This window comes from Portunus trituberculatus, chromosome 31, assembly GCF_017591435.1.
Source record: "Portunus trituberculatus isolate SZX2019 chromosome 31, ASM1759143v1, whole genome shotgun sequence".
In the NCBI taxonomy this organism is placed as follows: domain Eukaryota; kingdom Metazoa; phylum Arthropoda; class Malacostraca; order Decapoda; family Portunidae; genus Portunus; species Portunus trituberculatus.
Genome location: NC_059285.1, coordinates 22,729,181 through 22,753,463, shown reverse-complemented (window position 1 = coordinate 22,753,463; position 24,283 = coordinate 22,729,181). Strand labels below are relative to the sequence as shown.

At 41.4% G+C, this 24,283-nt stretch overlaps 1 protein-coding gene across 12 annotated transcripts in view; it reads left to right on the top strand.

The window, feature by feature from the left end:
* The window catches only part of LOC123511333 (pentatricopeptide repeat-containing protein 1, mitochondrial-like), a 358,287-nt gene that overhangs the window by 169,364 nt on the left and 164,640 nt on the right, over positions 1-24,283 (top strand). The gene's annotated exons all lie outside the window — the stretch shown is intronic.

Below are 24,283 nucleotides of genomic sequence, written 5' to 3'. Positions count from 1 at the left end.
TATGTAGGTTACAGCCACATTTTATAGAAACTATTGATACCATTTTTTCAATACATGACAGCATATAGCAAAATACATGACAGACATACAGCAAAATTTTTGTTCTGTAGCCTAGTTTTCATTTTATCATTATTTTCATTATGTAGCTTACTACTCACACTGTAGCTTATCTCTCATATTGTTGCCTATTTTTATACTGTTGCCAAGTAGTCATACTGCTGCCTAGTCATCATACTATAGCCTAGTCATCACATTGTAGCCTAGTGCATATAAATTTTTTTTTTTAAACATTTTACTAATTGTAACTTTTATATATATATATATATATATATATATATATATATATATATATATATATATATATATATATATATATATATATATATATATATATATAAATAAAACATGATAAATGCTTATGAGAAATGTAAAATTTATTGTTAGAATATAATTATGTACTGTCTAAATTCAAGTAGTTATATGTGAATGTAAAATGTAATAAACAAGTGTTGAACAATTACCATAGTTGGGGATTTCATCATCAGATTTACTGTCTGTTGTGGTACTATCATTCTCATGTGTTAACTGCCTGGTTGGCTGCTGCAAGGTCTGACGAATGACATAAAACCTTAAAAATTCCATATCTGCTGGTGAAGAGAAAAGTACATTAGAAAGATGAATGTTACAAAATCATTACATATGAAGAATTAGGCAGCAAATGTGCAATTCATGCATATTATGCTGTACTTTCATACCTATACAATCAACAATAACATATCTCCACAATAAAGTTTTGCTTAGCTTAAGACTTACCTCTAAGAGGACATAGTGAGCTGAGAAAACGGAGGAATGGTTCACTATGGTGCAGCAGTTGGGCTCTGTTCCAAGGCGTAGTACGTAACTTACGCATAATGGCCATGTGACGAAAAATCCACCATAGTATGGGAAAGGATAGATCAACAGGGTTTGATGATATTTTTTTGTGTTCTGGCCCGTAACAGCCTCAGGAGTTAATACACTTACCCTCCTCAATGGCAGGAGGTAATGTTTGATTGTTGAATCAATTCCATTCATCCTTTCATCCTTATATAGTAATCCCTGTATCTCACAGGACTCTGACCTCTCTCCTCTTGTCTCCTTAAAGCTTCATTTCTTCTGCGATCTATTTTTCTGTTTAATCATGATCAATATTATTCACATATAAGAACACCTTTACCCTTGACAAGGACATGGTGTTTCATGTGTCGCAGATGACTGGTGTAGTAGCAACTGCTGGCTGGCGACTGGCATCCACAGAAATCCCAGGAGTTGGCTTGCCTATCCCTTTTCTTTGGCATCATAGAGAAGTTGGGTGTGTCATGAGACCTGGTGACATATGCATTCAAGCAAAACCGCCCACAGATAATGATCCCAGACATCCTGTGCAAGCAAGTGACAACCACCTCCACGTAAGCTTGACTCCATGCTCTGGAGAGCACAGAAAGCGCTGTACTGGGAAGGTATTGAGGGTAATCTATGCTACCACTGTGCCAGCTGCCACACCTGCAACATACATGCTCCCTTCCAATGTCCAGAGCCTCTTCTCTTCATCCCGCCCCCTGTCTACCCCTTCCAGCAGACAGTGGTGGACCTGTCAGATGGGGTGCTTCTGAGCAGCTCTCTGTGGATGGTGGCACCAACCTGGGGAGTGAAGAGATGAAGAATTTTCTCCAGAAATGGTGGGGGTAAATGTATGGGTGCCCTTGGTGTATTTCCTGCAGTCAAACAGCAGGGCAGAGGTGGCAGTGTTGTCAGCAAAGAGGATACTACGTGGCAACGTCAGAACAGACGGGAGCCTCAATAACGAGAAGATCTCGCACACCCTATTCCAGTATCTCAACACACCTCTAAGGTCCACTATAACAAGTCACCTGCTCAGCTAGCAACAGGCTACTTACTACATAATGGAGTACGAATGGTAAGAAGGAAGCTTGAAGTGGAGAGGTTTGAGGGATGGAGGACACAATGTGGGGGCAGGAATGCCAGATGGCCAATCACCATAGCAGAGTGCTGGTGACACATGATAACAGACGCTCTCCCGTGCACTTCTTGCTCCCAGCAGCAGAGTGGTCATTCAAGAATTCCAGCATGGCAGGAGGTGGAACAGGGCAGGAATGGTGATAGAATCAAGAGGACACAGACAGTATCTTGTCAGGCTTTGTAGTAGCAGACACATCTCCCTCAGAATGCAGCCACATCTGAACCCAGTATCCTCAGCTGCTAGCACGAAGGACCCAGCACCACAGATGACTGGACCACCTACATCTCCACCACCCTCACCACCCTTTCCTGATGGTGAAGGCAGATGCACCAGACGATCTTAAGGGTGGCTGAAAGACTATATAACATGAAGCGTGCAAAAATGTGAACTATCAGTGCCATGTCGTGTTAAGGATGTACAGTAAGTCCTCGTTATATGGTACAGTGGTATCTTGGAGTACGAATGCTTTTGAGTATAAACAATTTGGATTACGAACAAAAAAAATTGTTTTTTTTGCATTGGAGGACGAACTTTGCTTTGGAGTGCGAACAATAACAAATGCGGTCAACAGATTGCGCGCAGCACTGCACGATCAGCTAACTGCATACTGGGGCACCATGCTGCCTCAGTGCCTCAGGAGTGTTGTTTGCAGTTGTTTGGTTGTTGTTTTGTAGTACCTGGGATAATAATATTAAGTCTTTTTAGTTATTAAGATCATTGCCTAGCATAGCAGCACACATGCAGACAGACGTATGGAAGATTCTAGAAGATCTGAGAGGAAGAGAGAGTATCTAGCTCATGAATTAAAAGCCTTAACCCTTATAGCCCGTCAGGCACGATTGTGGTTCTTACGTTATAGCCCGTCAGGCATGATCATAGCGCTTTTCAGAAGCCGCGCTCCGATGGTCCAGATACAGGCAATCCCCGCTTAACAAAGGGGTTATGTTCCTAAAAAACCCTTCATTAACTGATGTTACGTTCACCGGTTAAACTGGTAAGATTGGCATCGGGGAGCCGGTGAACAATAACAATAAAAAAAAAACACTGCAGGTTCAACTGGTGAGGAAATGCAAAAGGGGGCACTTTAAAAAGCTATTTTAATAACCCATAATGAAATTGACACACATATATAACATGAAACACAGATATATAACATGAAACACAGGAAAATGACATACACATATACATATAACACAGTAATAAATACAACAATAAATGCCAACTTAATACCTAACAATAATCCTAATCCTATATGGAGGCAATGTGGAAAACACGGACGAGGGGAAGTGATACCTATGCGGTGTCGCAGTGGTGAAGTGCTGGGTGATGGTTAATCCCACGGTAGACCCAAGAGGCGTTGTGTTCACTGGTTGAGGCCTGGACCTCAACTTGCATTCCAGAAAGCTAAGAGCTGGCTCAACACTTCCGGTTGAGTCGAAAGGGGCCGCGTGAATCCAACTTCGGGACAGTAGCGGGGCTTCATGAAACGGTGACGTGGAGGGTTCATGAAATGGTGGCATGGAAGGTTCACGAGACGGTGACGTGGAAGGGGAGGCGGAGAGGTGGCGAACGAGGTAACAAGCGGAGGAGGTGATGGTAGTAATGTATGTTACGGGCGGGCGTAACATTTCCTCCCCTAAGACCTCCGTAATGGGCTCATGAAGGAGGTGAGACGGGAGATCTTCATAAGGCGTCGGCGATGATGTTGTCCACCCCCTTGATATGGTGGACTTCCAAGTTGAAGGGTTGAGTTAACAAGGCCCACCTAAGAATGCGTTGGTTTCAGTTCTTCATGGCGTGAAGGAAGGCCAGAGGATTGTGATCGGTGAAGACCTTCGTAGTTTGAGGACCAGGATGAAGATAGCACTCAAAACGTTGGAGCGCCAGGACGAGTGCCAGAGCCTCCTTCTCGATGGTGGAGTAGTTGAGTTGATGTTTTTTCAGCTTGGCGGAGTGATAGGCGATGGGATGGAGGATGCCGCTTGTAGGGTCCGTTTGTTGTAGGACAGCACCCACTCCAACTCCACTCGCGTCCACTTGTAGATGGAAGGGGCGGGAGTGATCCGGCGTCCAGACCACTGGTTCCGAGGAGAGAAACGCCTTGAGGTGTTGGAAGGCTTGGTCACAGGTCGGGTCCAGTGGAAGGGGACGGAAGTGCTGATAAGGTCCGTCAGGGGGGCGGCCAGGGTGGAGAAGTTCCTACAGAATCTTCTGTAGAAACCAGCCATCCCCAAGAACCTCATGAGAGCTTTCCTGGTGGTAGGGACAGGAAGCCAAGGATGGCCTCCACGTTAGCTCTCTTGGGGCGAACCTTGCCGTTCCCCACCACATGTCCCAGGTAGACCACCGTAGACTTCCCGAAGGTGGACTTGGCCAGGTTGATTGTAAGCCCGGCTTCCTGCAACCGACCCATCAGCCTCCGAAGACAGGTCAGATGTGTCGCCCAGTCGTCCGCAGTCACCACCAGGTCGTCCAGATATGCAGATGTTCCCTCCAAGTCCTGAGTGATGTAATTTATAGCCCTCTGGAAGGTGGCGGGAGCATTAGACAAGCCAAAGGGCATCACTGTGTATTGGTATAGTCCGAAGGGGGTGATGAAGGCGGATATTATTTGGGCCTCGTCCGAGAGGGAATCTGGTAGTAACCTTTAAGTAAGTCTATAGTGGTTACAAATTTGGCTACTCCTATACTATCTATAAGGTCCTCTATCAAGGGCAATGGGTAGGAGTCTGGCACCGTCACTTTATTTAATTTCCTGTAGTCGGTGCAAAATCGACTACTACCATCTGGCTTAGATGTTAACAGGCAGGAGAAGCCCAGGAGATATACTAGGTTCTGCAAGGTGATGACAGAGCAGATAGTCTACCTCTTTTTCATCAAGTCTCTTTTAATGGGTGAAATGCAATAGGCTGGTTGTCTTATAGGCTTGATGTCATTAGATATTAATGTTATGTCATGTTGGATAGTATTACAAACTCCTGGAAGGTCACCTGTGATTTCAGAAAAGTCTAGCAATAACTTTTTAAGATCAGACTGTTGTGAAGGTGTTAAGGAAAGAAACACCTCATCAAGGTTGGACATGATTTGGCTGTTTGAGGGGCGTCCTTTAGGTGACGAGAAGAGGAATTCGATGTCGGACTCTTCCTTGGGGGGCACAGGAGCAGACTCCTTCCCTACCAGACATACAGGTACAGTGCGAGACAAGTCGTCCTCTGTTTCTCTGGAGTGGTAAGGTTTCATTAGATTAATATGAACTAGTTGGGAATCCTTACGACAGTCAGGAGTATGGACCACATAATTTAATGGACTTAGTTTTTGAGCCACAACATAAGGTCCCATGAACTTACTGTGAAGAGCATTGCCTGGAGTGGGGAGAAAAAGTAAAACCTTGTCTCCTGGTTTGAAACTTCTCATGACAGATTTGGGAAGAGAATTCTGTTGCATTTTAGTTTGAGATTTGAGGAAGTTTGATTTAGCAAAGATCTGACTTCACTGATTTTATTCTTAAGGTTACTGATGTAGTCAGACACACTGGGGCTTGAAGGAGTATTTTGAGTAAACCATTGATCCTTTAATATTTTGAGAGGCCCCCTGATCTGTCTACCATAGAGTAATTCAAAAGGGAGTAACCTAAAGAATCTTGAGGAGATTCTCTTAAAGCGAAGAGAAGGAAAGAAATACTTTCATCCCAGTCTCCTTGATGCTCCAAGCAATACTTCTTCATCATGGATTTTAATGTTTGGTGAAACCGCTCCAGACAGCCTTGGGATTGGGGTGGTAAGCCGAGGAGGTAACATGGTCGATGTTTAGCTCATTCACTATCTGTTGGAAAAAATGGCTAGTGAAATTGCTACCCTTGTCAGACTGAATTTGTTTTGGAATTCCTACCGAGGTGAAAAAATGTATTAGATGTTTTACAATGGTCTTTGATGTGATGTTCTTAACCCTTAACTTCCGGGGATTAAAATATTTTTTCCTGTCTAATGACGGGGAAAAATGGTACACCTAAAAATTGTCAGAACACAGTTTGAATACTGATAATTATTTTCTCTGTGTTATTCTGAATACAATGATGTACTTTCCAGCTCGATATGACGTCTGAGAGTTTAGTTATTGCCTTATCAAAGTTTCCTCCTCCGGGCACGGTGTGACCAGTCAAGAGGAAACAGCCCGAGAGAGCGACTTTCTCTCTCTCTCTCTCTCTCTCTCTCTCTCTCTCTCTCTCTCTCTCTCTCTCTCTCTCTCTCTCTCTCTCTCTCTCTCTCTCTCTCTCTCTCTCTCTCTCTCTCTCTGTGAGAGAGAGAGAGAGAGAGAGAGAGAGAGAGAGAGAGAGAGAGGAGGAGGAAGGAAGGACATATTATCACTGATTTCTAAGACACGTGTGTGTGTGTGTGTGTGTGTGTGTGTGTGTCATATATCACTGATTTCTGAGACACGTGTGTGTGTGTGTGTGTGTGTGTGTGTGTGTGTGTGTGTGTGTGTGTGTGTGTGTGTGTGTGTGTGTAAGCATTACTCTCTCTCTCTCTCTCTCTCTCTCTCTCTCTCTCTCTCTCTCTCTCTCTCTCTCTCTCTCTCTGACAAGTGTTGATGTGTGTAGGCCCGCGTGTGTGACTCAGATGAGTTACCTTCTACTAATTTATTATAAATTTTTTTGTACCATTTCGTACTTTTTCTCAGGCTGTCAACTGAACTGATTTGCATGTCTGCTTTATCAATAAGCCTCATATTTATGTTGTAATCAACAACAATATCTGGCTTCCATATTATTTCTTTTGTTTTCCAATGACTCCTGCGGGTATTTACCATTTGGCCTGTGTGGATTGTTGAAAGCAAATGTACTTCTCTTTTATCATGCCATTTCATAGCTATCATGTCATGCGTATTGTACTTGATCAGATCTCCTCTTCGTGTTCTTTCAAACTGTGGCATTTGTTTCCTATTTGATTTTACTGTTCCCACTGCACCACTGTTGTGTTCATGCAAATACCTTGCCAATGCTGGACTTGTGTACCAGTTGTCAGTGTATAAGACATGTCCTTTACCAATGTAATCTTTCATCAGTAGATCAACTATTGAGCCGGAAAGGCCCAGCGGATGATTCTTTGTGATGCCATCAAATTCAGTACCAGTATGAAAGATAAAATCAAGCACATATCCTGTTTCACAATCACATATGATATACATTTTCACACCAAAGCGATGTCGCTTTGATGGTATATATTGCTTGAAAATGAGTCTTCCCTTGAAAAGCATAAGTGACTCATCTATCACTAGGTTTTGAAATGGCTTGAAAAAGGACTTGAATTTATTTACGAGAGACTGTATGACAGGCCTAATTTTCCAGAGTGGATCATCAGTTTTAACATTGCAGAAGTGAAGGTATTTCAATATGTTGTCATATCTGTCCCTTGTTATGTACCGTGCAAAGATTGGCATGTACAGCAGATCACTCTTCTTCCAATAATCATGCCTCAAAGCTTTTCTCGAATGACTCATAAGAAGCGTGACGGCTATGAACGTCAGGAGTTCATTTCTTGTGATGTTTTTCCACTCTTTCTCGTGAGAGCTATGGGGCACATCATCATCATCTGCTGTTTCTTCATCATGAAAAGTGTTGCTCTCACTCACTATATGGTCCAAGAAAGCATCACTGAGAAACGCCATGAAATAGTCACAATTGTGTTGCACAGGAGGGAATTCAGCTGTTATGCCAGGAGACACAGATAAATCAGGCATAACTGGGAAAAATCATCATTGAATTCCCTCCATTGAAAGACAGGTCGGGGTCTCGCGCCACCTCTGCCACGCCCCCTTGATCGTCTCCCCAGAACGCGAGGAGCACGCGCATGCCTGCGTCTCCTAGAAACACTCTGTGTCCTTGACACATTATCTGGAGTCTGTTCTTCATCATTATTGCCTTCACTGTCACTTATACTGTGTAAGAGTCTCTGTCTCTCTGTCTGTTCTCCTGAGAAAGCAGGTGAATGATGCTCTACATCCGTGTCCTCACTACTAGTCTCTTCACTTTCCCCAGTTTCTTCTTCTATATATTCACTGTCACTTTCTTCTAGCTCAGAACCACTGCTAAGTAAAAGGGTTCTGCCTTGCTCCATGGTGATTTACAATCTGACCCGATCCTTCGCTGTTATCACTGACCTTTCTACCCAGCGCGTCACCGGAGTTGCCAAGTGTCGCCCATAAAACGGGAAAACAGTTCAGTTACCTCTAAAATTAGGAGCTCTTGTGGAAACACTTGTGTGGTAAAAGATGCCAGATACTTCTACTCACCATCCGCCTCAAGAGAGCGCGCGAGACTTAAAATTACGCCGGGAAAAATCTTGATTACTGGGACGAATCCCGTCACTTCGGACGTTCTGACGCAAACGTTTATATACGACCGCCGGAAGTTAAGGGTTAAGAGGCAATGCTTCAGGGTACCTGGTAGTGGGATCCATGAGGGTTAACAAATACTGATTCCCTCGTTTGGTTTTGGGTAAGGGCCCTACGCAGTCTAGAATGATCTTTTCGAAGGGCTCTGTCTGAACTGGAATAGGCGTCAGAGGAGCTGGCACAAGGCGTTCGTTAGGCTTACCCACAATTTGACATATGTGACATGTTTTTACATAGTGTGACACATCCTTTTTCATTCCTGGCCCAAAAAATGTTGAAGAGCCTTCTTGTAGGTTTTTTGGATGCCTAGATGACCTGACAATCCATCATGAGCTAGTTCTATAATGGCTGGTCTTACAGACAAGAGGATGACAACTTGATGTGTTTCTGACCAGGTGTCTAGTTGTTTCAGTTCAGGAGGTCTGTAGGCACGCATCAGGACTCCTTCCTGATAATAAAAACAAGGCAATTTAGACATATCCTTTGTCTCACTGGCAACATGTCTGATCTTAGCCAAAGTGAGATCCTGTTCCTGAGCATTAATCAAATTCTCCTTTGAAATGATGTTATTGTACAAGTTGTCAGTAGAGGCAATCATTGGTGGAGGAGGTGGTGAAAGGGCAGGGGACTTGGACTGAGACCTGGTGACTGCACACACTGGGAAGAAGTGGGGATGTTTCGTCCAGGGTCTTAGTGGGACTTTCTGTTAAGGGAGAATCAAGAACAATTAAGTTTGGAACAGCCAAGTTACCCGCAAGATCATTACCCAGTACAAGATGTACCCCCGGTACTGGCAGTTCACCAGGTTTAATGGCTACCACAACCTCTCCTGAAATGAACGGGCACTGTAAGCTAATTTTAGCCAAGGGATAGGAGAGCTGTGATTCGAGACCTGTAAGGATCACCTTCTCCCAGTGAAAGCCTGTTTGATGTTAGGGATGACATCTTCCCTTAAGATGGATTGGGCAGCACCTGTATCACGCAGAACCTTGATATTTATTGCCTTGTCTTTACCATCAGTCAGGGACACTTTACCTTGATACATGTACGAGTCATAAAGTTCTAGAGGAGAGTTGACAGGGTTAGCTAGGGCCACTGGTTTCTTGTTCTCAAATGTGTTAGGTTTAGGGGCCACAAAAGAAAGTTGACGTTGAGAGGCCTTGCAATTTGGGTGTCTACATTTTTGGATCGTGTGTCCTGGCTTCTTACAGTATGTACACCAGGGGGAATTATATGCATTTGGCGAGAATCCGGTTGGCTTACCACCCGCCCCAAAACCTTCCCCAAAGGAGGACCTAACATTAGATAGTGAACCACGACCTCTACTACCCAGGGATCCCATCAACAAAGCAAACGCATCAGCCACTTTAGCAGCAGACATAAGATCACTCTCTCCCGTTCTTCCACATGCCTCAGAATATTAAAGGGTAACTTGTTCTTCCATTCTTCCAGGACCATTAGATTGAGCAACTCCGAAAAGGTGGTAATGTTAAGGGCGGCTAACCATTTCTTAAATTGTCTTAGTTTCTCACTAGCGAATTCAACATAGGTGTGAGACTCTGGTTTCACATACTTTCGAAACTGTTGTCTGTATCCATCAGAAGTGATAGAGTAGGCGTCTAGAATGTTACCTTTGATCTCTTCATATTCTACCTCATCACTAAGGCCGTTGTATACCCTATAAGCTTTTCCTACTAGCTTAGGGACAAGGAGAGACACCCACTGATCCTTGGGCCATTTATTCCTATTAGCAATGCTCTCAAAAGCGCGAAATGACCCGTCAACATCAGATTCATCAAAAGGGGGAACTAGCGGAGCAGCTATAGCAGGATTAAAGCTTGCTAACTGTTTCTTTATATCTATTTCTTCCCCTCTAAACTTAGCGTCATTTCGTAGGGCTAACTCCTGAATTTCTAACTCTTTCTCCTGCCTTCTAAGTTGTAACTGAAATTCTCTCTCTTTTTTTTCCTGTAGTTCTCTCTTTATCTTTATCTTCTCTTTTTCTGCCTGTAGTTGCATTTGTTTTTCATGCATCCGGTATTCTAGTTTAAGCTTCTCAATTTCCCATTGACTTATCCTACTCTTATCCTGTTCTTCCTGGGGACTGTGTATTATAGTCCTCGTAGAGGCTGACATGGGAGTTAACTCTTCTATGGCATTTCCTAGCAACTGACCTTCTTGCACTAGATGTTCAACAACTACATTCTTAATGACCTCTTTAGTCATCTGAGACGTGATGGGAACATCAAAATGTTTAGCGATGGTCTTCCATTGGTCCTTCTTGATATTAGCACCTTTAAGTTGTTCCAGAGAAGGGTCGGCACAAAAATCTTCAACGTTAAACTGAGCGGAAGCCATATTAAATAGATGTTAAACCACAAAAAAAAAAAAAAAAATGATAAGCGAATTACTTAAGTGAGGAACTTGGCAGAGTGATAATAAAGGCAACCTTGAAATTACCTAGATTATACTTAAGTAAACACTTATGAGTACAATCACTAATGAGGGTAAACTAGAGAGTTACGGCATTAAGAGGGATCCGGATTACTCTAGTTACGAGACTTGAGAGTGAGGAGCGAATTGTACTGAGACTTGTTATTGATAAGGAGGCGGATTAGTCTGAGAGACTAGTTAAAATGGCCGATTCTAACTAGCGAGAAAAATGATCCGCGAAGTGAGGGGATTGAGGGTTCGCATGAACATATGATGATCCCAACACTTGGATAACACTTATTACACACCTGCCTATGTGCAAAAATAGAGATAAGTGCTATCGGTGAACACGCCTTTCTACCTGGTTTCCTGCTCTACCACTGCTATGCGATACCAATGAAAGTCACGAAGCACGTTTAACCCAAAAGGAGCTACTTGATCGCACAAAGGTAAATTTAAACCACACGCAGAGTAAGTCACAGAAAAAAACACATCAAAGTCACAACACCACAGAAACACAAGCAATCACAGAAAAAAGTCACTGGAAAAATGGAACACTGAACATGGGTTATAATGGTCCTGTCACGGTCGCCAATTGTTACGTTCACCGGTTAAACTGGTAAGATTGGCATCGGGAGCCGGTGAACAATAACAATAAAAAAAAAACACTGCAGGTTCAACTGGTGAGGAAATGCAAAGGGGCACTTTAAAAGCTATTTTAATAACCCATAATGAAATTGACACATATATAACATGAAACATGAAACACAGATATATAACATGAAACACAGGAAAATGACATACACATATACATATAACACAGTAATAAATACAACAATAAAGAACCCAACTTAATACCTAACAATAATCCTAATCCTATATGGAGGCAATGTGGAAAACACGGACGAGGGGAAGTGATACTTATGCGGTGTCGCAGTGGTGAAGTGCTGGGTGATGGTTGATCCCACGGTAGACCCAAGAGGCGTTGTGTTCACTGGTTGAGGCCTGGACCTCAACTTGCATTCCAGAAAGCTAAGAGCTGGCTCAACACTTCCGGTTGAGTCGAAAGGGGCCGCGTGAATCCAACTTCGGGACAGTAGCGGGGCTTCATGAAACGGTGACGTGGAGGGTTCATGAAACGGTGGCGTGGAAGGTTCACGAGACGGTGACGTGGAAGGGGAGGTGGAGAGGTGGCGAACGAGGTAACAAGCGGAGGAGGTGATGGTAGTAATGTATGTTACGGGCGGGCCGTAACATTTCCTCCCCCCTAAGACCTCCGTAATGGGCTCATGAAGGAGGTGAGACGGGAGATCTTGATAAGGTGTCGGTGATGAAGTTGTCCACCCCCTTGATATGGTGGACTTCCAAGTTAAAGGGTTGAGTTAACAAGGCCCACCTAAGAATGCGTTGGTTTCGGTTCTTCATGGCGTGAAGGAAGGCCAGAGGATTGTGATCGGTGAAGACCTTCATAGTTTGATGACCAGGATGAAGATAGCACTCAAAACGTTGGAGCGCCAGGACGAGTGCCAGAGCCGCCTCCTCGATGGTGGAGTAGTTGAGTTGATGTTTTTCAGCTTGGCGGAGTGATAGGCGATGGGAAGGAGGACCAATTATAACAAGTTTAACCCCTGACTTGAGCTTCCATTGAGAATAAACAATGCGAGTGCGTCATAGTACAGTAATACTCCGCTTAACGAACGTTCGTCTAACAAATTTCCGGTTTAACGTACTATATAAAGTTAGACCAAAAAGTCTGCATAACGTACAACCACATCCGTTTTAGCAAATTTTCTGGGTTTGAATTTGCTGGGTGAGGGACCGAGCTCAGTAGCTTCGCTGTTATTGGCTGGCTCCCCGGCTCTGTCTCTAGCGCTCCTGGAGCTGGATCCTAGATTCTTTAACAACATCAGAGCAACCTCCTGCAGCGAAATGGCATCCATGAATGCTTGGAGGGACGGTGACAAGGTTGCTATCAGGTTGCTCTAAAGGTGCTGGGAACACCACCTCTCGAGGTGGTATTACTGTCTTATATATGCATTTATGTTCACAAAACAACATTTCTATTAGCTTTTTACAAACCTTGCCCCAAGAAAGGATTGTTTTGTAATGCATAAAGTGAAATCTTACATGGAATACCAAAAAATAAAGCAGAGATGAGATCAGCCACAGACGAAGCAGGAGACTCGTGGCCACTCGGCTGCTTCTTCTTCTTCTTGTGACCCTTTTGCTTGCGTGTTACTTTCATCATGATGTTTATGTTTTCACTCCTCTATTGCCTGCTATAATGGATATCATAACTTAGTATTCATATACGCTCATGCCATGACGATAACCTTTACTCCGTGGCACTGAGTGATGGTGAATTACTAATGAAATACGGAGGTATTTCATTAATAATTCACTATCACTCAGTGCCACGGAGTCGAGGTTATCCTCATGGCATGAGCATATATGAATACTAAGATATGATATCCATTATAGCAGGCAATAGAGGAGTGGAAACAAATATCATGGGGAAAGACAACACACCAAGCTAAAAGGGTCACAAGAAGAAGAAGAAGTGCCCGAGTCGCCGCGAGTCTCCCACTTTGTCTGTGGCTGATGTCATCTCTGCTATATTTTTTTTGGTATTCCATGTAAGATTTCACTTGATGCATTACAAAACAATCCTTTCTTAGGGGCAAGGTTTGTAAAAAGCTAATAGAAATGTTTTTTTTTTGTGAACATAAATGTGAGAATGTGAGAGAATTTGTGCGTAGCTCCTCGAACTTCCAATGACTCATATGACATTATAAAAGAAATGGTACACCGGTGGCCCAATATGCTGCCAAACGTATATATAATTTTTTTTTAACCCATGTGGTATGTTGGGGACCAGCCCAGAATGCATTCCCCCTATTTCCATTATTTCCTAGGGGAAAATTACGTCTGCTTAACAAATTTTCGCTCTACGAACAGCTTTGACACCCCTATCCTGTTCGTTAAGCGCAGTATGACTGTACAGTAAAAGATTTAATGAAAGTAAAAATTATAAAATTAAACATTTAAGTAGTTTAATTTAAGAGTAAGTCATTAAGGGGGGTTTCCTGTATATCTTATATCTGGACCGTGCACGCTCCTTTATGCCGCACAATTTGTTTTTGCTTGAGCCTATCTGTCATATATCGGGACCTGTCATTAGCCCATTGTTTTCAAGATGGTGGACATTTAGCCAATCATGTATCAGCTTTTACAAGGATATGTTTGTGGAAGTGTGAGGGCGCCAAGCGTGAGGATGGTGAGAGCACTTATGTCAGTATGCTGTATTTTATCATTTTTTATGTATTTCTTGGTGAGATATAAGATATACATGTATTTCCATGGATAAGTAAGCAGTTCAGAAACATATTATGATGCACGACAATATTGGAATCATTATTTTTATCTCGTTATTGGTTTAGATAAGAGTGCATATTGCTGGCTTGATAGAGTCGTCTGAGGAGGATGTGTTGATGCTTGTTTCTGACCACGAAGAAGTTGAATTTTCATATTACAATTTGCTTACTTCCCTGATTTATTTTCCATAATGAATACAGTGTATCAAAGAAACACTTATTGGCTTATATAAGAGTGTGTGGTGCTGGCTTGATGGAATCACATGAGGAGGATGTGGTGACGCTTGTTTCTGACCACGAGAAGTTGAATTTTCATTATATTACATTTTGCTTACTTTCCTGCTTTATTTTTCTATCTTCTATTGTTATAGTATAATATTATTATTATTATTAGTAGTAGTATATATAGTAATAGTATGCAAAAAGTATGAAATTAGATGAACATACATTTTTTTTAGTCATTGGAGGTGGTTTGGAACGAATTATAATTTCTTCCATAAGAATACATGTATTTTGATGCTTTGGAGTAAGAACAAAATTTTGAACGATTTAAGTTTGTATTCCCAGGCACCACTATACATCTTTTTCCGGTAAATTCAGTTACATTATTTGGAAATTACTACCCTCGATTTGATATCCTCTAAGAAAAATTTACAGATACGGTATCCGCTCATGTCATGCCCAAACCTGCTGTTTTTCTTTTCATGTTATTGTATCCAAACACTGAGCAATTGTTTGGCATGTTTAGTTGTTTACAGCACTGTGGAGAGTTTGATGAACACTCCAACTAGCCCAGTGTCCACAAGCAATATGTAAACAACAGGAAACATCAGGCGTCAGGCCAAAGTGCCTGAACGTTCCGCCAAAAGTCAGCTGTCAGTGAGCACTGAGCTGGGGTGATGTGGGAAGTGTGACGTAGTTGATGTCACAACAAGAATAAGTCTCTTCCCGCGTTTCCCAATGAACACAAGTAAAATCCTTACGTGTGTTTTTTGTGGATATTATCACGATGCATAGTAAAGCACCCATAGTGGCCCCAAAACGTTCTGCAGACACTGATGGAGTTGACAAGGCAAAGCAAAAGAGAAGTATTCTGCCCACTTAGTGGAAGATGAGTAAGGGCTGAAATTCCTACTGTCCCTTAGCCTTAGGAGGGACATCATCTGATAGGATACATGGCAAGTGAAAGGTAAATAAAAACATTTTCTGTATTTCTTTTGTGCAGTACAGGGGATCCTTGCAATTTGATGGGGTTAGGGCGGTTTTACATCAGTTGAATCAGCGTTTATTCTAGTGGTGAAGCAATTTTTCCCATAAGATACTTAAGAATTAGGGGGGGATAGGGACCAACCTCCAGTCTAGACCCCCAAGAAACATCACTATAACCTCTAGAAAACAGTAATTTAGACTAAATCAGTACTATTAAAGGCTTCATTTATATCTAACTTTTTTTTTATTAAACACATTAGGATGCTGTACAGTACATTTTTGGAAATAAAAACACTTGCAGCGGTCTTGGGGTACTTGTCCCTGTTCTTCCAAATTGTTAATATTTTTGATCTAGGGACACTTATTTGTGTTGCAACGACACTGTGAGCTATATACCTGTCTCACACTTTCTTATAAGCTCAAGCTTATCTTTGAAAGGCAGAAAATTGTGCTTCTTAGGTCTGGGGCTGCAGGTGGCTTTCCGTCGTCTTGAGTCAGACGAAACAAAAATTTTAGTCCAGTTAAGATCTATGGATTCTAATTAACACTTTTATAATAAAATTTATTTTCTTGTTAATTGGAATGATGCTATAATCTCAAATCAATAGAATCTTGATAAGTAGATGTAAATATATTTGTATATATATATTTTTGTCCTAGCCTAGCAGTGAAAAGTTGTTTGTTTACATTTCTCTGGCACTGCGATGTTCCAAGGCTTCTCTTCCAAGGAACAACTGGCCAAGATGAGCAGCTTTGTTGTTTATGAGTGGACAAAGCTGTCTGAAGAGTTTCTCTTAGGGAGCATTAAAGGCCAAAAATTGCAACGGCTTGCTGGTGTGAAGGGGCCGTCATGTTTGTTTACAGTTGACAAACGTGACACAGGCGGAAATGAGCTTGTATGATGACCACCTTCGACAAAAGTTGACAGTCTTCAGAAAGTTGACAGAAAAAGTTCACGGAAAAGTGCTAGTGTGGTGCTGCCTGCGACGCAAAGGGTAGCATCGGTTTACACTTTCGCCTGGTGGGTTTGTGGCGAATTTGGAGTGGTGGCGTATTTGACCAGGTGGGTGGCGCATGAGATATGAATGTCGAATGGGTGAGTCAGTCGGTCAAACCTTGAGGTTTGGGTATTAATTAACTGAGTTCGAATTGGTGATAATTCAAACTGCGAACGGTTGAATTGCAAGGATCCCCTGTACATTAATTTTTTTTTTTTTTTATATACAGTACTCTCCCGAGTTTAGCGCTTGCTTTCTTCTTAAGATATAGTGCCAAACTCGAGGATCGCTAAACTCGGGGTATTGAAAACAATGTAAAAACGCTTATTCATTCTGGCCCGGGACGAAGCTGATTTTTTTTTCCTCCCCACTTTACTCCCTTATTTCAAAATACCGATAAATTGGTGGGTGTATTCAGTTTCAGTGAAGAATGCTCTTGTTAACCCATAAGAGGTCAACATACCTTTACATCACATATACTCATCCTGGTCACCAAAAATCACTTTTTTGTTTATTGTTCCATATGTATGAAAATGATCACAAAACTAAAAAAAAATAAGTTAAAGTTCAAAATCGGCATTTTTAAATGTCCCGCTGGGGCTTTAAACTTGGCTCGCTGGGCGGTGCTGCCAGACGTACGATTTTTGTTTTTCTTGATTTTTTGTTGTTTACTGACCTTTTAAGAGCTATAAATGATAATCTACGATAAGTAAGTGTATTATGGGTCCTTATTATCTAAGACAGTTGCATGTTTTCATATATAGTTAATTTCCATTTTTTTAAATGAAGCAGTTTTATTACAAAATAATTATATTTTTTTGTCTAACACTACAAGTACCCTTTGGCTTCCTTCACATTATTTACACTATAAATGATAATCTATGACATAACAGCTCATCAATCTCAGCGAAAGTTAGAGAGCGGTGACGTTCCTGCCATTGTGACTCATAGCCAAGTGATGGATGGGGACGCTCCGGCGGGAAGCAGCAGCGCGTGCGCAGTGAGAGGGGGTTGGGGGGGGAGGGCTCACGCACGTGTTCAAATGGCAGGAAGCCGTGCTAAAATATGCTAGACACATACAGAAAAATAATTCATGTAAGCAGAAGGCATTTGGAAGTAGTAGAAGGCGGGAAAGTGACGAACGATTTGCTTGCGTGATTGACCACAGGAAGTAACCTCCGATTTCACGTACTTGTACGTGATTGACCACATACGGGTTAAGATGAAAAAAACTGGGATACACACTTTATTGAAAAGAACAAAAAGAGAAAAGAAATAATAAGAACTCTAACAGCACATAATCTCACTCTGGGGCATGGTCCGCTAGCGCAAAGCCTTCAAATTCGTTGCCCAAATCCACGGGGGCTACATTATCGTCGACCAGCAGCTCATCACATCATCATCCTTCTCAGCAACAACAGCAGGTGGTGTGTCTTCTCGCTTGTCACGGTTACTGAAGTATCTTGTGATCAAGGCCTGTTGTCGTTTTTTCATTCGTGCTTCGTACATCTGTTTGTATTCATTTAATTCCTTTTGAACTGCATGGATGCATGTCACACGTCGGTCAGAATTTGAATCAAAATTGCAAATAGCCTCCTTTAATTTTTCTGTAATTGCAAATATTTCTGTTAATTAGTAAACAGTTAGCTCATCTTCCTTTTCCTTTTCTTCTTCTTTTTCTTCTTCCTCATGCTCCTCTTCAAGCATGTCTTCCGCTCAGTCAGCCAACTGCAGGAGTCTTGGGGCAGCATACATGACGCCGCCCGGAAGTAAACGCGACCGATACTTGTCAAAGCAGCGCGAAACTCGAGGCGATACAGCGCCAAACTCGGGATGGTAAAAATTTAGGACTAAGCGCCAAACTCGAGGATCGCGAAACTCGGATAGCGCTAAACTCAGGAGGGTACTGTATATGACTATTTTCATGTACAGGCAACCCCTGCTTAACGAATGGGTTACATTCCTAAAAAAACTTTCGTTAAGCGAATTTTCGTTAAGCAAACTAATTATAACAAGTTTGACCCCTGACTTGAACTTTCATTGAGAGTAAACAAAGCGAGAGTGCATCATAATACAATAAAAGGTTTAATGAAAGTAAAAATTATGAAGTTAAACGTTTAAGCAGTTTAATTTAAGACTAATTTATTATAATGTACACTAATGTATGTAAATAACTTTATAATGTTGATCTTAAATTTATGAAGGGAGGGAGAGTGAAATGGGAAAGACACTAACTGGCAACCTGTGGAATGTAAACGAAGGGCGCATCATTGTACCACATACAAAACTTATGTACCACATTTCCACAAGGCTTTCCATTTTATCCATTGCAGAGTCACGAGTTCAGGTGGTTCTTTTAGCTTGCAAGGAAGATATGGACTCACCAGCCTTTTTGATAGAGTCTGCTGACTTGAAAATAGTAAAGACAGTAGATGGAGTCAAGCCATGGTGGCGAGCAATGCTATTAGTTTTCTCACCTCTCTCGTGTCTGTGAATAATATCCACTTTCACTTTGATAGTAAGAGACTTTCTGGTCTTCATAGCAATGTTAGACGACTTTGCAGGACGTTTTGGTGGCATGTTTAGCAAGGGAAGACGAGCTGGTGCTTACGCTGTTATTGTTTTGAACTAGGGGAAGTGAGTGGTGCGCGTTTTGTTCATGAGAGGCGCGGGTGTATTCAAAAGCCTGTCAGCTTGCGTGATACGGCGGGCCTTTCAAACTTGGAAAAAATTACCTAGGTAAAATTTTGTTAAAGCAAGTTTGGTGTTTGTTAAATGATCAGATGGTAGTAAAAGGAAACGTTCATTGTAGCGAAATTTCGATGTGTGAACCTTCGTTAAGCGGGGGTTGCTTGTATTTTCATTTCTATAGGGGTGACTTTTGACGTGCTGGAACGCATTCCCTATTATTACATTTTATAATGGGTTCAGTATACGGTAATTTCGATTTACAGTAAGGTTATCAGAAACGCATATGTACCGTATAACGAGGACTTACTGTACTCTTATTTGCATTGCCATGTACTACCCCAGTTCTTTGCTTATGTTGCATTCTCAGTTTTGTGTCAAATGTGTACTTTTGTTTGTATTCCCATTTTCCTTTTGTTATTCTATATTATCAGTTCTGACAATGTTACTAAAGAACACTTATAAGATAATGACCTCTGTCATTGAGCTCTGAGACCAGCGTCCCACATGCAGAAGATATTTCCTGGGAGGCTGCCTTGTCAAGCAGATTTCCTGTACCTAGCAGCATTCTTTAGTAAACCACAGCAAGGCAACCTTTGTATTTCCTTGAACACCTTACTGTATGAAAGTGTGTTTTACCACAAGGAGTAACAGCATTACACTGTAAAAAATACAGTGAAGTTTGCCCATGTTAAGATCAAGATCACCTACCTTTTGTTTTGGTTCCTATGGTGTATGGTCACTTAGGCAAATTCTTCCCAACTGTTGTCATTCTATGGTAATTACTGGTAAGTATGACCCATTATATATATTGTTACCTTGAAAGAAAGAGTTGTTTTGGGGTATAGTACCAATCATCACATTGTTTACATGCACGATGTCTGGGGTTTGAATTTAGAGCCTTTGTTGCCTTAGACTCAATGCCAACCACTGCCTCAATGCTGAACCTTGGTCTCATTGGATGCAGGCTCATTTCCTGAGACTTTTTTTTTAGAGAAAATGAACACTTTTCTCAAAATCATCTTATGAAATTATTACCCAGGTTCTAGATGGAGGTGTAATTGCCGTACACCAAAGATGCACTTGGGTGGTGATATGGGTCCTAAAATGAAATTGCTTGCACCACTAGTGGGTGGAAGCTGGACAGCGCTTCCCATACTCTTCAAGTATACCCATAGATACTATAGGCTATAACATGGAAAAAAAAAAAAAAAAAAAAAGTTAATGCCTGGCATTACAAGAGGCAGTTTGATGCTCATCACTGTGCTCTAAGGAAGCGTCATCAATGACTGCAGCCTACTGTAAATTTTCTGAGAAAGTTGGATCAAGAAGGCCATTGAGTCCCAACCACATGCTCACCTAGGCAACACAAGACTGCATTCCATGCCTGGCTTTAAATGTTTCTCACAAAGTTCTCTTCATACAGCATGCTGAAATCACTTGCCATAGTGAAGTGCAGAATGGTGAAATGATAAATTTTTTGGACATAAGATAAGGTTAGCCATACCTGCATGCTGACACTATAGTAACCTCTTCACTCCGGACAACAGAATATGCTTCCTGGCGCCATATCCGGGTTGGGTGGGAGTGGGGAGATATTTGACTCAGAGGCAGCTCTCTCTCTCTCTCTCTCTCTCTCTCTCTCTCTCTCTCTCTCTCTCTCTCTCTCTCTCTCTCTCTCTCTCTCTCTCTACTATGGAAATAATGATGATGGTAAGTGATTTTTCATAACAGTTATGTACAATAAGACATAAACCCACACAAATTTTAGAGAAAAAATGTAGTCCGCATTCTCAAGGTAATTTTCTGGAGATAACAAACAAGAGAAAACATTAATTATAAAGGTAAACTAATCTGTTGATACGAATAGAAAATAGAAAAAATAAAAATAATTATTTCCAGCATGGTACATCAATACTTATCCTTATCCTGATATAAGAGAATCATACACTTTTATAATAATGATGAAAGTCAAGTATGCCATCATCGTATCATATACGACCTACATTCTGAAAAATCTCATACAGTATCCGGTAAAGAAAATGCACCATCTTGCAGAAAGCAGCCATGATGCAATATGCGTGTCATTGGATATGTAACCAACACCCCAATGACACAAATTACACGTCATCATGTTGAAGGGATTAACACTTCCATAGAAGTGATATGTTATTTTTGACTGAACAGTTACTGTCTTCCTTTACCTTATCATGTTGTTAGTAGAGGTGGTAATGGCACTGTACTTATAATCAAAAGCTATTAAGCCATGCTTGGTGTGGCTTGCAATATTTCACTTGTTTCACATCTCACCACCACTGTTCAGATTCTGTGCCCACAGCAACATTCTGGAACAATTTATTACCATTCACTTTGTTTGCCAGACATATCCATTTTCTTGCTATGTATTTTTGTATGTAAGTCCCCAGCAGAGGCTGCTCAGCCACTAATAGGGCTCTTGTCATTACCTTCAGCAACATTCTGCAATGATTCATTACCATCCACTTTGTCAGACATATCCATTTTCTTGCTATGTATTTATGTACATAAGTCCCCAGCACTAATATGGCTCCTGCTAGTATCTTCAGCAACATTCTGCAATGATTCATTACCATTCACTTTTTCAGACATCCATTTTCTTGCCATATATTTACTTACATAGGTAAGTTCCCAGTAGAGGCTGCTCAGTCACTAATATGGCTCCTGCCAGTACCCTAAGCAGTGTTGCTTGTTATAAACCACCTCTGGAATCAGATCACTCAGATCAGGGTAAATCCATGATCAAGATACCAGTGGCAAAGTAGTGATCTGAAACATATCATGGTAAATAGATGTCTGTAGTCAGACTATAAGTGATTAACAAGTGAAATAGGAATGTTTTTCTAATACTAAGACTAATTGCTGAGTTGACTTCCCTTCAAAAATTATTGATCCTCTGAATAGTCTCATCTTCTGTGAGAAAATGATGCTTAAAAAAAATATCAGCATTCTTTATCTATTTTTGGAATTTTGCAACATAATTTTCTCTCATAGTCATTATTATTATGTCTCCTACATACATACTTTCATTACAGTACAGCCAAGTTCTCAACATCTGTAAGATTTAGTTAGCTCAGGCATTGTTGACAGTTAGAAATCCACAAAAGAAAATAATGGTGAATAAAGTTTCTTTCTCCATCTTCCATAGGCCAACAGCTACCAATGCTGTATCACCATTGCTGCTACTAGTGCTTGCTCAATCTTTCCACCTCCTTTCCTTTACCTTATTTGAGAACTCTGACAGGTGGCATAGTGGATAAGATGGTGAGCGTGGGATTGGGCAGACGTCCATGCGTAGGTTCGAATCCCACCACGTACAGCCTTAAAACACTTTGCCATTTGTCGAGTGGTTTAAAGTTACCTACATATCACCATGATACCCAGGTTCTAGACAGTTACACTCAGGATGAGCTTGGGCAGTGATATGGGCCCTAATATGGGTACCACTATAAATAAAATTGCCTGCACCACTAATGGGCGGAAGCTGAACAGCGCTTCCCATACACTCTTCAAGTGTGCCTACAGGCGCTATAGGTTTTACTGTAAAAAAAAAAAAAAAAAAAATCTTGGCATTTCCCTTAGGAACAAATTAACAATGTTAATATGAATGTGGTTGTTGTGAGTGAAGGTGGACAGCGATAATTGGAAATGTACAAAGTCGGTAACCAAAAGTACTATAGAGAAGGGAATGCAGCTTGTTGTGGCAGGCAGTCTGCATGTGTAACTATCCAAAGATTAGAGAATGCTACATGAAGCGTTTTGAACCCCTCTCGCATTTGCCAATGAGGAGTTTTCAGAACTAGTGGTTGTCACCAGGTGGCAGGACGTACATGTCCTCTTCGTTCTCACAGAGGTAATATAGACCATACCTACAATGTCATTCTATAAACACAGATGCAATAATTTGTTAAAATATATTTTCTACATAATTCCTTCTAAGTAGTAACATAGGCAAAATCAAAACCTATCCATGAATACATGTAGATAAGTTATTTTTCTCGTGAACTGGCATTGAGGCTTGTTTGGTCATCTCCACATTTCCCAAAGATTGCACCCTTGATTGGAAATGTGTCACTTAAAACTCCAAAACATACAGCTAAACTTACTAGTATATGGAAACAACAATTTTGATTAAGAACAGGCAACTCAAGTATCCTGGCAAAAGTGTTGCTGTGTAACCCAACCTGGGCTGGCCACCTGTTTAACTTAACAAACACATTGTTGAACAAATAGTTAATTCTTGCAGTAATGTCCATGTCACTGTGCCATGAGGAGGAGGAAAACTTCTCATGTTTCTCTCTCCTCACTCAACAGCTATCCAGTGATATGCTTAGTCTTTGCTCGATTGTTTTGCCGTGTTTTGATCTTGATGCAAGTGATGCTAAAATTCCCACAAAAATAAATATACCCATTAATCACAATGTTACTTAGTAAGCTGGGTCATACTCTATAGTACAGTCAAAGATTTTACCTCTTTCATTATCCAAATCAATAGATTTTAGACTTGTACTATGCTGCATTTAAGATATTGGTAGCAAAATTACAAGATAATCACAAAAAAATATTTCTGCTTTGTCTAACTTCTTCCAAAATTATCCATACAGGATATATAACAGTACAGTAGATACAGAATGTCAACAGTATCATCATAATAAATTTTCTATGCATCTGTATGTGCCTGGGATTTAATACAACAATAATTTAGCTCATGTCAGCAAGGGACATGTAGCAGCAGTGACATCTGGTGGATTAGTTCTGAAAACTTCCCATTCAAATTCTGCACACATAGCTTGAGTGACCCATGGCTAGGTGGGCAGTTGAGGAGTTGGAGAGCTCAACCGAATGTCGTTATTATAGCCACCACAGCCAGTCAGAGCTCCACTTCCGTTTTCCAGTCCTTCTCACACTTCTTCCTCTCTGGTGAGAGGGTAGATTCGGCCTGGAAAGGACTGGAAAATAGAAGTGGAGCTTTGGCTGGCTGTGGTGGCTGTAATGGCATCATTCAGTTTAGCTCTCCTTCTCAACTGGCCACCTAGCCACTGGCCAGACAAGCTATGTGAGCAGAATTTGGATTGGCAAATCCAAGGTTCAAAACACTTCATGTAACATTCTCTACTGTTTGGAGTATTACACAT